This window comes from Protopterus annectens, chromosome 9.part0 (genome assembly GCF_019279795.1).
Source record: "Protopterus annectens isolate FY-2018-M chromosome 9.part0, PAN1.0, whole genome shotgun sequence".
Lineage (NCBI taxonomy): Eukaryota > Metazoa > Chordata > Ceratodontiformes > Protopteridae > Protopterus > Protopterus annectens.
In genome coordinates this window covers 917952312-917969430 of record NC_056743.1, presented here as the reverse complement: position 1 = coordinate 917969430, position 17119 = coordinate 917952312, and positions in this window count along the sequence as shown.

Genomic DNA, 17119 nt, shown 5'->3' with positions numbered 1-17119 from the left:
GAAGCGACCTTAGGCAAAAAGGTTGGATTAGTTCTCAAAGATACTCTGTCTTTGTGAAAAACCAAATAGGGGGGTCGAACCGATAGAGCATGAAGTTCAGACACCCTCCTGGCCGATGTAATAGCCACTAGGAATAAAGTTTTCCAAGAAAGAAATTTCAGGGAACAAGAAACAGCTGGCTCGAAGGGGAAGAATCAAGGATGTCAGCACTAAATTTAGATCCCACTGAGGAGGAGGATTCCTGATTGGAGGCTTTAGTAGGAAAATTCCTTTCAAGAAGGCCCTGCAGAGCCTATGGGACATAATATTATGATCTGCTATCCCGACATGAAAGTTGGAAATAGCAGCCAATTGAACTCTGACTGTGGAAGAAGAGGAGCCTGCATGAAAAATCTCTGCTAAGAAGTCCAGGACTGCCTGAACAGGGGCAGTGAAAGGATCAATATTCTTGGCCTTAGCCCAATAAGAGAAACGTTTCCATTTGCTTGTATAAATCCTCCTGGTAGAGGATTTTAAACTACTATGATGTCTCTAACTGGGTTAGAGATCAAAGGAAGCCTGGCTAAGGAAGGAAGTGGAGCAACCATGCTGTGAGGTTGAGAGAAGGGATAGACCGGTGCAGCTGACCCGATTGGTGAATCAGAAGATCTGGCACTGGGTCCAGATGCCACGGCTGCACCAAAGGTGATGATGGAGGAACGGGAACCAAACTTGTCGAGGCCAGTAAGGGGCAATGAGAATCAATTTGGCTCTCAAAGCGGTAGCTTTCTGGATAACTTGAGGGATCAGAGGAAATGGAGGAAGGCATAAAGAAGTCCCTGGGGCCAATCCTGGGTCAGAGCGTCTCTGGGGGATGGCCTGGTAGAGGAAGAGACAGAAGAAGTCTGGACATTTGCTGTTTTGGGGAGTAGCAAAAGATCGCAACATGGACGACCCCATTCCAGAAAAATCTCTTCCGCTATAGATTGCTTGAGAGACCACTCGTGAGGCATGAGAATAGCTCTGCTCAATCTGTCCGCTACAATGTTGGTTTTCCCAGGGATATGCATTGCTACCAGAAACCGATGAGAGGAGATCGCCCATTGCCATAGTCTGAGCGCTTCTCGACACAAGGGGTAGGACTTGGTTCCGCCCTGTTTGTTGATATACCAAACTACAGACATGTTGTCTGTGTGGACTGCAATTGTCCCTACGGGAAGAAAGTCGTTGAGGGCTTGCAACGTTAAAAGCACTGCTCTCATCTCCAGGACATTTATGTGCAGATGGTACTCGAACGGCTGCCACGTCCCATGAACCATCCTGCCCTGATAATGACCCCCCCACCCGATCAGGGAGGCATCCGTGGTGACAGTGGCTATCGGGGATGGGGGTACAAAGTACCTGCCTTGGTGAACCTGAGGAGATGTGATCCACCAAGCAAGATGATCTTTGCAAGTCTGTGTCACCAGAATCTGGTGGCGCATAGGAAGTTGTTGGTATGACCACTGTGTGAACAGCATCCACTGAAGAAGGCGCATGTAGAATCGAGCCAGGGGAAGAAGAGTAATGGCTGCAGCCATGAGGCCTAATACCTTTAGAACCATTCTGGCCTGTACTTTCTTGTTGGCCAGAATGATCCTGACATGACTCTGAATGTCTGAAACTCTTTGATCTGTAAGGGTAGCTGACATCCGAACAGTGTTTAAGTTTGCGCCTATGAAGGTAATAGACTGGCAGGGTGATAAGGATGACTTTTCGAAGTTGATCGAGATGCTGAAATGAGAACAAAGATTTATTGTGTAATCCCTGGCTTGTATAAGCTGATGCCTGGTGGTGGCTGACAGGAGCCAGTCGTCGAGATACGGAAACACCTGGAACCCTTGACGTCTCAGGTGAGCCGTGACCACTGCCATGCATTTGGTGAACACTCTGGGGGCTGTAGTGAGACCAAAGGGCAGGGCTCTGAACTGGAAATGACTGGACCCCAGCCGGCGGAGAAATCTCCTGGGCGTCTGTGAATTTTGATGTGATAGTACGCATCCTGAAGATCTATTGAGCACATCCAGTTGTCCTTCTGTAAGAAGGGCAGAATTGACTGAAGAGTGGCCATTCCGAATCTTGTCTTCCTCACAGACTTGTTGAGTCTGCTGAGATCCAATATTGGTCTCCAGTCTCCCGTCTTTTTGGGGACCAAAAAGAACCTTGAGTAGATTCCGGGCTCTGAATGGCCTGTTGTAACTGGCTGAATGGCTCTTTTTTGCAGTAGTTTTGAGACTTCTAACTCTGCAATTTCCCTTAGACCGGGTGGTACATCTGGAAGGGAATTTGAGGGGAGAGGACTTTCCTCGAAAGGAATTATGTAACCCTTGGATATGATCGACTGTACCCATCTGTCTTGAGTGAGGGAATGCCAGGCTTCTGGGTACAGTGATAATCTTCCCCCGACTGCCTCCAAGGAGGGACAGCCGGGCAACATCTCAGGGATGCTGAAAGGGCTTATCAGAGAGAGGCTCTCTGTTTCCCTGGTTTTTTGGACCCCCTCTGCCTCTAGAGCGGCGTCTGTTGTTGTTACCCCCTCTGCCTCTAGGGGTAAACTGACCACGTGAATCTGGCGTGACTCCTTGGGATTTGCGGAACCACATTTTTCCACCTTTCTGTCCTTTGGGGTAAGGTCTAGAAGGGGTGGAAAAACGGACTCCTACAGCAGAAAGAGTCTTGCCGTCCTGCTCGCACCTGGTCAAAGTTTCCTTCACCTGAGGGCCAAACAAAGCTGACCCATCAAAGGGAGAATTTGTGAAGGACGCCTTGAAAGGATCTGCAAAGTCACATAGCCGCATCCAGGCTTGGCGTCTAAGAGCCACACCTGTACCTGCGGCTCTACTCGCTCCATCAGCAGCATATGATATTAGCCGCATGGAGGAGTTTGCAATGGAATTAAGGGTTCCTAGCTGCGAAGCAATTTTTCTTGAGCTCCTGCAGCTGTAGGATCCTGTACTACTTCACCCAGCTCCTTAAGGATATCCCTCTGGAGTCTGGTGAAGTGACATAGGTAATTCAGCGAGCATAGCAAAGGTCGCTGAGGAAAACATCCGCTTACTGCCTATCCATGGTCCTAGAGTCCTTATTAGGAGGATGGGCGGAGTGCGGAAGCATCTGCAAGTTCCTTCTTGGTGGCAGCAGCCACCACCCTGGCATCAGAGGGGACACCCTAAGTGAAGAAATGCTTGTCACACGAAGGAGTGATAAATTTTGAAGGCCTCCTAGGGACTGGCTCTACAGAGTCAGGAGCTGCCCCTTCGGGCAATAACCTGCATAAGGGGTCGAAGGCGGAGACACCCAGGAGGTGGAGGGCCGAGATCCAAACGCCTCTAGGTATACTGACTCATCCTCAGAGGGATTGTTGGTGGGCCAGTTTCCCCTCTGTTTAAGGAGTTCTAGGATGTCTGAGAAGGAGACATCCTCAGAGGGGGATCTAGGGGATCCCTCTGACTCATCAAAGTCAGTATCTGGGGGAGTCTACATGTTTCCTCTTACAAGTCCTCTTCCTAGGAGGATCTCCCGAAACATCAGGAGAATCCTCGGAAGAGGGAAATTCCCAATGGGGAAACCTGAGGCGGAGGATCTCTGGGTCCTGTAGCAAGAGAAGTGGCAGAGATGTCAACAGGCACTATAGAGGGAGGAGCTAAGGGAACAGACTGCTGACTGATACCAGTGGCCAGCACACTCTTCATCACCTCGAATGCTCCCCTCCCAGGCAGGTCCGAGAGAACCCGTTCGAAGAACTAGGAACTCCAGGGACCACCGAAGGGAAGTCTCGAGGCAGATGTCGGAGCCGAGCTCACCAAGGCCGAGGCTCCAAGGGGAAGAGCGGGTTCGGACAAGGGTCCGATGCCACTCACCCCCTCGGAGGAGACCATGGAAGCCCAACCACCGAATCCCTCTAAGGAAGGTCTCGAAGAGGAGATAAGAGTAGAGGCTGAAGGAACAGAAGGGGGTATCTGTCCTCCAGCCGTAGCAGTAACCATTCCCGAAGACTCCAACTCCAAGCTCTGGGGTAGAGTTGAAGGAGGAACTGTAACGGGGTGTGGACCAACAGTCATCTGTTGAGACGGACTATGTAACATTTGGGCCAGTGCCTGTGACTTAAGTAATCTGCTGACCACTCTCTCTAAGTCATGGTCTGAAAGTCTAGATGACCTTGAAGATCGGCTCCGATGGCTCCGTTCCGAAAGGAGAGGTGAAGCCGGAGCCGAAAGTATCGGCTCCAAGGAAGGAGACCTCGACCTCTTCCTGGAATGAGCCATCGGAACCGATGAAACTATAGACCCTGTCGGAGCCGACAACTTATCGGAGCCGACAGGAAGTTTGATGCATCGGCTCCAGCGGAGCCGATACAGCCACAAAAGTAGCGGTGTCGGAGCCGATCGGAGCCGACACCGATGCCTGTGCCACATGGTGGTCGGAACCGATCGGAGCCGACACCGAAGTGGTCGATGCAGAATCGGCACCGATAGCCATCGGTGCGAAGGCTGTTAAGCCAGAATCGGCTCCAGCGGGCCGATCTCGACTCAGAACGAGTTGGGCGAGGCCGCAGGCTTAGACACAGAAGCCTGGGCCTTGGAAGATTTGGCAGATTTGGATGGAGCCGACTTAGCCGGAGAGCCCTCCGGCTTAAGAAGGCCCCTAAGAATCAGTTTGTTTCTTCTTTCCTGCAGGACTCTCTGGCTGAAGGAATGACATATAGCACAAGAGTCCTGCAGGTGAAGAGGCCCCAGGCAATACAGGCAAGAAGTGTGACCGTCTGTCAGAGACATCTTCTGACAGCACGAGTCACACTTCTTAAAGCCTGAGACCCTCTCTTTTGACATGGTGAAAGACAACACACACACACACACCAGTCAAAGAGTTAAATTAAATTAAATATACCAAAAAGGTATAAGTAGACAAACACACACACACACCCTAACAGGGGGGGGATGGGATGGGTAAAGTTTGACTAAAAAATAAAAAGAGACAGGTAAATTTCTGTCAGAAAATCTTTAATATTAACTTAAAACTAAAATTTAAAGGGTTTTTAGTAAAAAGGGGCTAAAATATCAAGTATCTTAATCACTTACCAGGAGCTGGTAAAAGGAGGACCTCCTAAGCGAAGCGGCAAACGAGATCTGGGTACTTACCACCTTGCATCATGGGATATGGGGCTGCCTCGAGCTGGTAAAAGTGACTCTCGAGCTTAGCAAGTGCCGAGTCGGAGCCGAGGGATCGGCTCCGAACCCATCAAGCAAGAATGAAGGCGAGATTGACAACTTAACATTGTTGAGTATATAACTTCTTTATCTGATGTTGTCAATTTTCATTCATTCCTCAACTCCTGGGACAGAGTCCCCAGCTACATAAACCACAGCAGGATTCAAAGAAAGGATATTCCTGAGTACTGATGAGCCATAAGCTGCTCTTCCCCTAGAGAACAGATCCAATTTGTAATGAGCAATAAAGGCATGAGGATTAATCCAAGTTGTGGCTGCACAAATATCATCCAGTGAAGATCTAGACAAAAAAGCTGTCACCATAGCTTTGGTAGAATATGCCTTTGGTGGTTTGGGTAACGGCATGCACAATTTATTATAAACAAAAGTAATACAATCAGTCAACCGTATGGCTAATGTTACTTTAGAGACTGATTTGAATTATTTTGAATCCGCAAAAGAAACAAACTATTCTGTTTTTCTAAAATGTTTGGTTCTATGTAAGTAAAATCATAATCGTCTGTGAACATCCAATAGGCGTAACATATACTCTCCTTTATTTGAGAAATTTGGAAGAAAAGACGACTGACAGGTTGATACTTTGAATGTCTGACACCACCTTAGCAAGAAAGGAAGTACTGGTTCACAAGGATACTCTATCCCTATGAAAAATCAAATAAGGGTGCTTAGAAGACAAGGTCTGTAATTCTGAAACTCTTTTGGGAGAGGTAATAGCTAATAAAAAGATAATTTTCCTGGTTAAATATTTTAGCTGAGCTTTAGATTGGGTTAGAGCTTGTAAGACTATGTTTAAATCCCAAGTGGGAGTAGGACCTTTATCTGGAGGTGTAAGACGAAAAGCTCCTCTTCGAAGCTCTCTGCAAAGTTTGAAGGATGCAAGAAATTATTTATTCCTATATAACAATTGTAAATGGCAGCTAAATGTACTTTAACAGTAGAAGAGCTAGTTCCATCATTCAAAACTGAGGCTAAAAATTCCAGCGCTTTAGGAATAGGAGCTGAAAAGTGGTCTAATTCTTTCTGTTGCACCCAAATTACACATCTTTTCCATTTGGTTTTGTAAAGTTTCCTAGTGGAAGCTTTTTGGGATGATAAAAGAAAGTGACAGAGAGGGGAGGACAGCCTGGGCTGTATAGTGATAAACAGAACTGGAGAAAAGTACAGTTTTGTACCTACCATAAATGTAGATGTTCGAGGATCCACATTGCTGCAGTCCTTACTATTGGGTAGTCCGCTGTCCAGTCGGCCCGAATACCAGAGTATATGGCTGACGTCGGTCAGGGCGCATTAGACTGACGTCAGAACGTCAGGGTACTAATGCGCATGACCGACGTCATATCCTCAGTCTTTTCTTGCCCCAGATGTCAGAAGACCCTAAAAAGACAAGGCTCAAAATACCTGCACCAAAATTATGTACAATATATACAAAAATATATACAAAAATATCAACATATAACCTCACCTACACCACCACCCCTAAACACAGAGGGGAAGGAGGGAGGGTAAATTGGACTGCAGCAATGTGGATCCTCGAACATCTACATTTATGGTAGGTACAAAACTGTACTATGTTCTTCGTTCCACATTGCTGCAGTCCTTACTATTGGGTAGAATCCCAAAGCAGAGGTAAGGGAGGCTGGCAAATCATAAAGAAGTAGGAGCTGACAACATGCCTTGCAAAACAGCTGTGGCAAAACCAGCCCTAGACTTAGAGTAGATAGGAAGGTGATAATGCTTAGAGAAAGTATGCACTGAACTCCAAGTAGCTGCCTCCAAAATATCCTTAGTTGCCACCCCTTAGAAATGCTGTTGAAGTGGCAGTAGCCCTAGTGGAATGAGGCCTAATCCCAGCTGGAATCTCCTTGCCATGATGGGAATAACAAAATGCAATGCAAAACCCAATCCACCTAGAAATAGTTTGTTTTGACACAGGCTTGCCCTGCGAACTCAAAGCAAAAGAAACAAACAACTGCTGAGACTGCCTAAAATCCTTAGTCCTGCTTAAATAATAACGCAATTGCCTGTGTACATCTAAAGTGTGCAAAATCTTTTCCCCTTTATTTTGGGGGTCTGCATAAAAAGTAGGCAAATGAATAGTTTGGTTTAAAGCCACACTAGAAACCACCTTAGGCATAAAGGAAGGATTAGTACGTAATGATACCCTATCCTTATGGAAAATCAAAAGGGCTCTACTGCCATAAGGGCCTGCAACTCAGACACCCTTCTTGCAGAAGTAATAGCCAACAGAAAAGCAGTCTTCCATGACAAGTATTTCAATTCAGCAGTAGCCGCAGGCTCAAAAGGTTGTAGAGTAAGTTTTTCCAACACAAAATTGAGATCCCAAGCAGGAGTAGGAGCTCTCATTGGGGTCTTATATTCTTTGCCCCTCTAAGAAACTGCTTGAACAAAGGATGCGAAAACAATGGTGGGTCACAATCATAGTGAGCTGAAATTGCTGCAGCATGAATCTTAATGGAAGAGAAGGACAAACCTTTGTCCAATAACTCAGTAAGATATTGAAGAGCCACACTCAAATTAGGCTCAGAAACCTCCAAATTCTTTGCTGTACACCAAAATAAAAATCTCTTCCATTTTTCTGCGTACACTTTCCTTGTACTAGGTCTTCTAGCTTCCATAATCACATTTAAAACTTGTTGAGGAAGTTGAGACCTGCTGTGTTTCAATACAGAATATGCCAGGCTGTTAGATGAAGAGAGTGAAGCTTGACATTGAGCAGATGACCGTCCTTCTGAGATAACAGATGAGGAATCAAAGGTAAAGGCCATGGAGGCTTCCTTACCAGACTCCTTAGTAGTGGGTACCAGTGTTGCCGAGGCCAATCTGGAGCTATCAAAATCATCCTTGGCTTGTCTTGTCTGACTTTTAATAGCACCTTTGGAAGAAGAGGCAGAGGTGGAAAGGCATACACATGAAGGTTTTTCCAACTGAAAGACAGAGCATCCACTTTCCAAGCTGTGCGATGAAACCCCTTTGTGCAAAACTTTGGCAGCTGGTGGTTTAGTGGAGAAGCGAACAGATCTATGTCTGGAGTTCCCCATGACACTGTCAATTTCTGAAATACATGAAGATCCAGTTTCCACTCGTGGGGATCCATGATTTGTCTGCTTAACACATCTGCTAAGGAGTTCTGTGCTCCTGGCAGAAACCTTGCCTGAAGAGTTAGTTGCAAGCTTAGCGCAGTCTCCCATAAAATCATTGCTTGCCTGCATAGAGGATAAGAATGTGTTCCCCCTTGCTTGTTGATGTACCACATGACAGTTGTGTTGTCTGTTTGAATCAACACCTGCCCTGGAAGAAGTAACCCCTTGAAAGCCATTAATGCAAACTGGACTGCTAACATCTCCTTCATGTTGATATGTAGATGCTGTAGTCTGGCAGGCCACTTGTCTTGTATCCACTTTCCATTTAGATGAGCTCCCCAAGCAATGTCCGAGGCATCTGTCGTTAAAATCTGACTCGCCTCTGGCCGGGTCACAGAGAGTCCCTTGTTTAGGTGACATTCCTGAGCCCACCACAAAAATTCTTTTTGAAGGCAAGGTATTATTTGAATGACAGTGTCCAAATCCTGGCAGTGCTGTGTCCATACATTTTGAGATACCATTGTAGCTTCCTCATATGCAGTTTGGCATTGGGAAGCACCAGAATACAAGATGCCATGAACCCTAATGCTTGAAGGACTGTCCTTGCAGTCAGCACGGACTGATGAGATAGTTGATGGAAGTAAAGTGATAGACTCTTTTGTTTGTCCGGGGTTAAAAAGGCCATCTGGGCTGCTGTATTCAGTCTCACACCCAGAAAGCACATGTCTTGAGAGGGTACTAGACTGGACTTTATTTCGTTCACAGAATACCCTAGGCATCTTAGCACTGCTATAACATATTCCAGATGCTGTAGAAGGTCTTCCTTTTCTTGAGCCAGAATCAGGCAGTCGTCCAAGTAAGGATAGATTTGAATTCCTTGTAGCCTGAAGTAAGCTATCACTGGAGCCAGAACCTTTGTGAATACTCTGGGCAGTAGATAAGCCAAAGGGCAATGCAGAGAACTGATAATGAGAATTTCCAGCTCGAAACCGCAAATACTTCCTGCAACTTAGCCTTATAGGCACATGAAGGTAAGCTTCCTTGAGATCTAAAGTTACCATCCAGTGATCTTTGCCCAGCAGAGGTAAAAGCTGTTGTAACGTCAACATCTTGAACTTGGGAATGTCCAGATAAGTGTTGAGGAGAGATAAATCCAAAATTGGTCTCCACGTGTTCCCCTTCTTTGGTACTAGGAACAGGCGAGAATAAAATCCTAGGCCCCTTTCTGATACAGGGACTGGCTGAATGGCCCCCATCTGGAGTAACTGAGAAATTTGCTTGTGAGCCTCGTTTCTTTGTGGAGGAGGAACGTCTGGCATGCCTTTGAAAGGGGGCATTGTATGGAAATAAAACCTGTAACCGTGGTGAATGATATCCAACACCCATCTGTCTTGAGTAATTAAATCCCAATTTTCTTTGAAAAGAGACAGTCTTCCTCCCAAAGGAGCTGCCAGACGAGAATCTACTGGCAGCTGAAAAGGCAGGTCATTGGGTCTGTTTACGAAAGGACTGACCCTGCCCTCACCAGAAGTCTGAGCAGGTGAACTCCTGTTCTAGGCCTAAAAGAACCTTGAGCTCTGCCCCTACCACGTCTAGACCTACCCCTAGACTGGGAATCATAAGCAGGATATGTCCACCCCTTAGCAGGCCAATTTCTACTAAACTTGGTGGCTGCACCTGCAAAAATCTTTAACAGTTTGCATAGACTTAGCTTTGTCCTCCATTTTCTTTAAAACTGCTTCCACAGGCGAACCAAACAACACATCAGACTGTAAAGGAGCATCCAAAATCCTTGTCTTAACATGCTCAGCTAAATTCTGATCCCTCAACCAGGCATGCCTGCGAAGAACAGAACTAGTGGCAGCCACCCTCGAGGAGGCCTGTACAGCATCAAAACCACATTGCAAAGAATGCTTACCCACTTGTTCAGACACATGAACCAAATCCAGCAACTCTTTACACTCAATACCTTCCGCCAAAGCATCCACCTTAGATTTCAATTGTGAAAGGAGATAATTTTGATATTTTAGCATGTGAAACTGACAATTCAACGCTCTCATGGCTAGAGTGGAAGAAGTATACACTTTCTTTCCCCACCTATCCAAAGCCCTTGCCTCTTTATCAGTGGGAACAGGATTTTTAACCACAGAGGCCTTAACACCTTTAGGCCCCTGAGAAACAGTTTCTGGGTCCGCCCTAGGACTCTTAAACAAATACTTATGAGCTTCGGGCACCCTATAGTACCTATCAGGTTTAACAGGAGCAGGAGGCAAAGAGTCAGGGTTCAGGGAAGCCTCTGCAAAACATCTTCCACCACATTCAACACAGGAGGTATAGCTAAGGGCCTATGCTGGGGTAAAACAAGAATTCCCTAAGCCTTTTCCTGGAATCAGAGTAATCCTGGCCTTCCCATTTAAAGTGCTCCCTCATGGAATGCAGAGTCTCTGAAAATGAGAAATCCTCAGGAGGAGAAGCTGTAGGAGTGGAATCATCCACATCAGAATCAGAATAAGGAGGATACTCCTGCAAATCTTCCGCAGAAGACTCAGAAGCCTCTGAACACTGTTCAAAACTATCAAACTCCGGTTCCACCCTAGGCCTCTTATCAGGAGGGGGCATAGAACCTCTAATCATAGTAATCAAATCCTCTGCCATTTTAAGCATATGTTTCTTAGGTACAGAACCCGAAATGCTAGGAGAAGCCCCACTGAAGCTGAACTTGGCCTACCCTCAAAGAAGTTTTGGCAACAGAGGGAGAGGCGCTAACTACCTTGGGAAGAGAGGGAAGAACAGTTACCTGAGAAGCCCCTCAGCCTGGCCTACCTCCTGAGAAGGCACATCCTGTAACAGTAAAGTTTCTGCCTGAGACTCCATAGAAACTCCTGGCAAAACCTCTGGCTCCACAGAGCCTTCTAAAGAACCGGCGTCCGGGACTGCGGTTCATCAACCCTAGGCTTCGCTGTTTTGTCCTTGCGCTTCTTGGGCCAGCGGGCGTCGGAGCATCCGGCGGCATTTTATAATTACAACGCTTCCCAAACACTAACCTGGCACAGTCTAACCTCCTCTTAATAGTGCGTTTGTTAAACCTAGCACAAGAGCGGCAACCAACAACGTCGTGCTCAGGCCCTAAACAAGGTATACACAAGGTATGGTAATCCCTATGAGGTATCTGTTTCCCACAAGAAATACAGTTATTCACTTTTTCTGACATCCGGTTAAATACTGAGGCAAGGAAAAACGAAGATGTTCCACAACGGGGTACTTAGCCAACTCTGATTCGGTCTGAAACTCCGGTTTCGGAAATATTTCAGAACGCCAACCTGCACTCGCAAAACTGCTTCTGCATCGGACCATGCGGCAAAAAAGACTGAGGATATGACGTCGGTCATGCGCATTAGTACCCTGACGTTCTGACGTCAGTCTAATGCGCCCTGACCGACGTCAGCCATATACTCTGGTATTCGGGCCGACTGGACAGCGGACTACCCAATAGTAAGGACTGCAGCAATGTGGAACGAAGAACATCCATACACTCATCTTTAGGGCTTGAATGTCTGTATGCATTGAGTCTCTCTGATGAGACAGAAGATCTGGAGTTGGATCCAGAGTCCACTGAAGGTGAAGAAGATGAGGTCAAAGAAAGGGAAACCAAATTTGATGAGCCCAGTAAGGGGCAATGAGGAGTACTGTGCTATTCAATTAAGATGCTTTCTGAAGAAATTTGGGGATTAGGGGTAATGGAGGATAGGCATAAAGGAGACAGGAAGGCCAATTGTGAAGATCATCTCTCAGTGATTCCCCTGGAGGGGGATGAGGCCAAACATCTATTACACTTATTGCTGAAAGGAAATAAGAAGAGAATGCAGCACAGTTGGCCCTATCGATTGAATATCATCTCCATCACCTTCATGTTCAGAGACCACTCATGAAGCATCAGAATAGACCCACTCAACTTGTCTGCAATCATGTTGGTTTTCCCCGGAATGTGCATTACTATCAGATATCGATTGGATGAAATTGCCTATTGCCACACACACAAAGCTTCTCGATACAGGGGGTGAGATTTGGCTCCACCTTGTTTGTTGATGTACCAGACCACTGACATATTGTTTGTGTGAATCACAATAGTCCTGGTGGGGAGAGTGCCTTGGAAGACCTGCAATGCTAGGAGGACAGCTCTCATTTCCAAGACATTGATATGTGTGTTGGCCTCTTCAGGGGCCATGTGCCTTGGACTGTATTTCCCAAGAAGTGCCCCCCAAGTCTGGCAGGCATCTTTTGTCACTACGGCTTTGGATTTGGGGAGAACAAAGGGACGACCTTCTAGTACTTGGGAGGAGTTTATCCACCAAAGAAGATAATTTTTGCACGCTTGAGTTATTTTGATCTGACTGGACATTGGATAAAGAAGAATGGACCACTGGGTTACAAGTGTCCACTGAAGAATTCTCATATCTTATCTTGCCAATGGTAACAGAATGATTGCCGCTGACATGGAATCCAAAGTTTGGAGGATCAGTCGAGCTGAGAAAGAATAATTTTGAATAATCTTTCAGACTTGAAATGGAATAGGTTGAAACCTGGGCCAAGGGATATATACTGTTTGAGTGGTTGTACTGCATAAGGCACCTATGAATTCTAAAAATTGAGTTGGTTCTAGATGATATTTGTTGTGGTTGACAGAAATTCCCAGGTGGGAGCACAACTGGAGTACATAATCTTGGGCTAGAATCAGATGATGCCTGGTTGAAACAGTATTGAATCAGTCATCCAAATATGGAAACACCTGGAATCCTTGCAGCCTCAAGTGTGCTGTCACTAGTGCCATACCTTTGGTGAACACCCTGGTGGCTGTGCTGAGCCTAAAGGTCAGAGCTCTGAATTGGTAATGACTGTTTCCTAGCCAGAAGCATAGATATCTTCTGGATTACCTGTGTATTTTGATGTGATAGTATGCATCCTGAAGAGCTATGGAGTACATCCAATTGTCCTTGTGTAAAAAAGGAGAGCAGATTGAACCATAACCATCCGGAACTATGTATACTGAACTGACTGATTCAGATTATTGAGATCCAAAACTGGTCTCCAGTCCCCTGTTTTCTTTGGCATTAAAAAGAATCTTGAGTATGTTCTGGACTTTTTCTGGTCTGGGGGAGACCTCTTGGATGACTCTTTTTTTCTAGCAGCTTGTTTATTTCTGTTATATTTGCTGCTTCCCTCTGACTGGGTGGAATGTTGGGGATTTTCTTTGAAACCAATGGGGGTGGATGGGAAAATGGTATAATAAAACCTATGGATATTATTCTTCACACCCATGAATCTTTTGTAATTTCTAACCAGGCACTCTGGTGCAGGGATAAATGACCCCAACCATTTCCAGGGATGGACAGTCGGGCCTCCTTTCATGAGCCCTAGTAAGGCCTGTCAGAGAAAGCATCTCTAGAGCCTTGATTTTGCAGTCCTCCCCTGCCACAGGGATTAGAGCTCCCCCCTGCCCCTGGGGGAACTGTCTCCATGTTTATCTTAGAAGGGGCCCTCGGATTTCTTGAACTACATTTTTGACCACCTCAATGATTCCTAGAAAAGATTCATTGAGGGGTCAAAAATGCATGCCCACAGCAGACAGGGATTTATCATCCTGCTCACACCTAGAGTCTGTCACTTTAGGGCCAAATAAGGAGCTTCTGTCAAAGTGAGTGTAGATCAGAGTGCAGCGTGTGTGTGGTATGTCTTTAAGAAGCATGCGAGGCTGTGCGTGTACATATAAATGCCAGACACGTGCAATCCCTAGTGCCATTTTGGAGAAGCAGCCAGTGTGTAAGCATGTATGATCACAGAAGTTAGTTTGTATATAAGTTATTTAGTCATAGTCAAAAAAGCTTTACAGTAATGTGTTTATATAGAATAAAGCTGCTTAAGCAGAACCCACGAAGACTCATTTATTCATGTACCAACACGAAAGTGACATGGTGTCAGAACTAGGATGGAAAAGAACAAAACATTTGGAGCCATGAGATGTAAAGGTGACAGCGAAGGCAAAACCAAGAGAAAACAGTGAAAACGTAACCAGAAAGAATTAAAAGTAAAGAAAAGCAGCCTGAATTATTTACTCAATGCAAAAGAGGCAAAAAAAGACATTGCAAGGGCATAAACTGCATTATCAGGCAACCGGAAAGGTCAAAAAGTTTTCTAACTAAAGAAAATCTTTAAGAAAAAAGTATTTGGCAAAATGAGCATGTTAAAGTATAAAACTGCCATAATCGCAAGTATAAAACGAGCATGTTTAAGGCAGAAGGAGTGTGTTTGAGGCATGACTGGGCATGTTAAGAGTAAAATGAGCACAAAGGAAGTACACTGGGCATAAAGAAAAGAAAAGGGGCATAGTAGATAAAAATAAAGCAAAGTGACTGCTATGTTGGGCAAAGTGCTGTGTTTGGGCATAACTACGACTTCATTTGGTATCAAAGAAGTAATTAAAGTCATTCAAAGTATCTCAGAATGTGTAAAAGTGCTTACAGTGTGTGCTTATTATTGTGCCTGTATTTCAAATTGTTCACTGTGTGTAAAGTGCAACTATCTTGTGTAATTCAGTTAAAGCATGGTTGTTTGAAGAAAGGTTCTTGTACTGGGTGCGGCTGTTTGCAAAGTGCCACCATTACAGAGTGCTTCTTGTACTCTAAAGAGTTGCCTGGCAAGGTGCTGCCATTTTGGGAAATTTTCAGTGTGTTGCATCTAGTTATTTGCAAAGTGCATGTACCTCAAAAGGCATTACATTTGGGCAACCAAAATCTAATTATTCTCATTGTGCAATTGCTTAACAAGTTTCTTATATTAAAGAAAGGTGTTTCTTACAAAAGATTACAAGAATATTACAGTGCTCATGAATTGCTCTGTTGCATTGCAAAGTTTTGAATGTTTCTTAAAGTGATGACTTTAATATGTGACAGTGCATTATTGTGCCATGCCTGCCTTCATCAATAAATTTCCAAGCAATTACGCTAGCATTTTAGCCTTTACCAATTCTGAAAGCCGAAGATTTTAGCACTTCTGCCTTTACTAATCGAAAATTTCATAAAAGCATCACAAAGTCTGAGAAAGTATTCTGTTAAGCCTTTACCAATCAAAAGCTTCATAAAAGCATCGCAAAGTCTGAGAAAATATTTTGTTGAGCTCTATAAAGCAGTAAATAAGTTGAAAAGTTATTTTGCTGAGTTTCATAAAGCAATGAGAAAGCTAAAAGTTATTCCGCAAAGTACAATAAAGCATTGAAAAACTTAAAAAGTTATTTCGTAAAGCACAATGAAGCATTAGGAAATTTGAAACGATATTTTGCAAAGTGCAATAAAGCATCGAGAAGCCCGAGAGGTTTATTTCGCAAGGTTCAGTTAATTGAAAGCACTATGTGGTTACTCATTCGCACAATACTGATAAGCACAAAGAAAGAAAGTGCAGATATAAAGCAGAAAAGCATTAGTCAAGTTGAGTGTTCATGCCAATTACATATGCATGTATATATATATATATATGTGTATGTGTATATTTATATGTATTGCAAGACCCTTCGCTGATATGTGTTAATATGGCAGATGGATTTCGAAAACCACAACTACTTGTGTTTGACCAGAATGTTGCAGAGAACTGGAGAATATCTGAATAGGAATACGATATTTTCATACAAGCAGCTTATTGCAGATAGAGATGCACACACAAGGGCATTCATTTTGCTATATCTAGCAGGATCTGAGGCTACAGAAAGAGAGCGATCATTTGTGTATGCACCAGCAGTGTATAAAGGTGAGGGTGCAGACCGCCATACTGTTGTGCAAGCTGAATTCAGAGAAGACCCAGAGTGTTTAAAGCATAAGTTCAGAGAAATGTGCAACCCCCAGACGAACATTACATTACAGAGGCATTTGTTTTACACAAGAAATCAGAAGCAAGGGGAAACATTTGCAGCTTATATAACTGACTTGAGGAATAAGGCCAAAATGTGTCAGTTTGGTGACTTAAAAGCTGAGATGATCAAGGATAGACTTGTATGTGGTATTAATAGTGCTGCAGTGAGGAAGATTTTGCTTTGTGACAGTGATATGACATTAAGCAAAGCAACAGAGATTTGTCAGATCCATGAGGTAACATAAATGCACACGAATATGCTTACAAGTGACAAAAGCATGGTTTCAGTAAGCTCTGCAGCAAACGTAGACAGTATGCAACACATGGCAAACAGAAACAGGCCTAAGCAAAGAGCGACCACAGGAATTACAAAGAATGTGCTGAGTTTTCCAGAAAGTTCTAGAAGTGCAAGTTCTACCACCATATCAATGCCATACAAGCGTGAGTTAGCAAAACCCAAGTCTAGCTTTATTGTTAACTGACAAAATTGTGGTGCAAACCATGAGTCTAAAAGGGAGAAGTGTTTAGCATATGGTCAGCAGTGTCATAAGTATAAGAAATGGAACCACTTTCAAAAGTTTTGCAAGTCAAGTAAGCCTCACACAATTGTAAAGAAAGGTCATACAAGAAAACAAGTTGATCAAGTAGAGTCAAAACAATCAGTTTTCTATGTGGATGGTGTATCAGTACTGGAAGAAAGAGCTGACGCAGTAAACTTGTTGACAAGGAGTGAAGTATTTTGCACAGTTCAGACCAATGGGAAATCCACAGAGCTCAAAGTAGACACTGGATCAAAGTGCAATGTTATATCAGCAGATACATTTGCAAAAGTGAGAACCAACGAACAACCTGATGTAACCAGCAGTGCGAGACTTG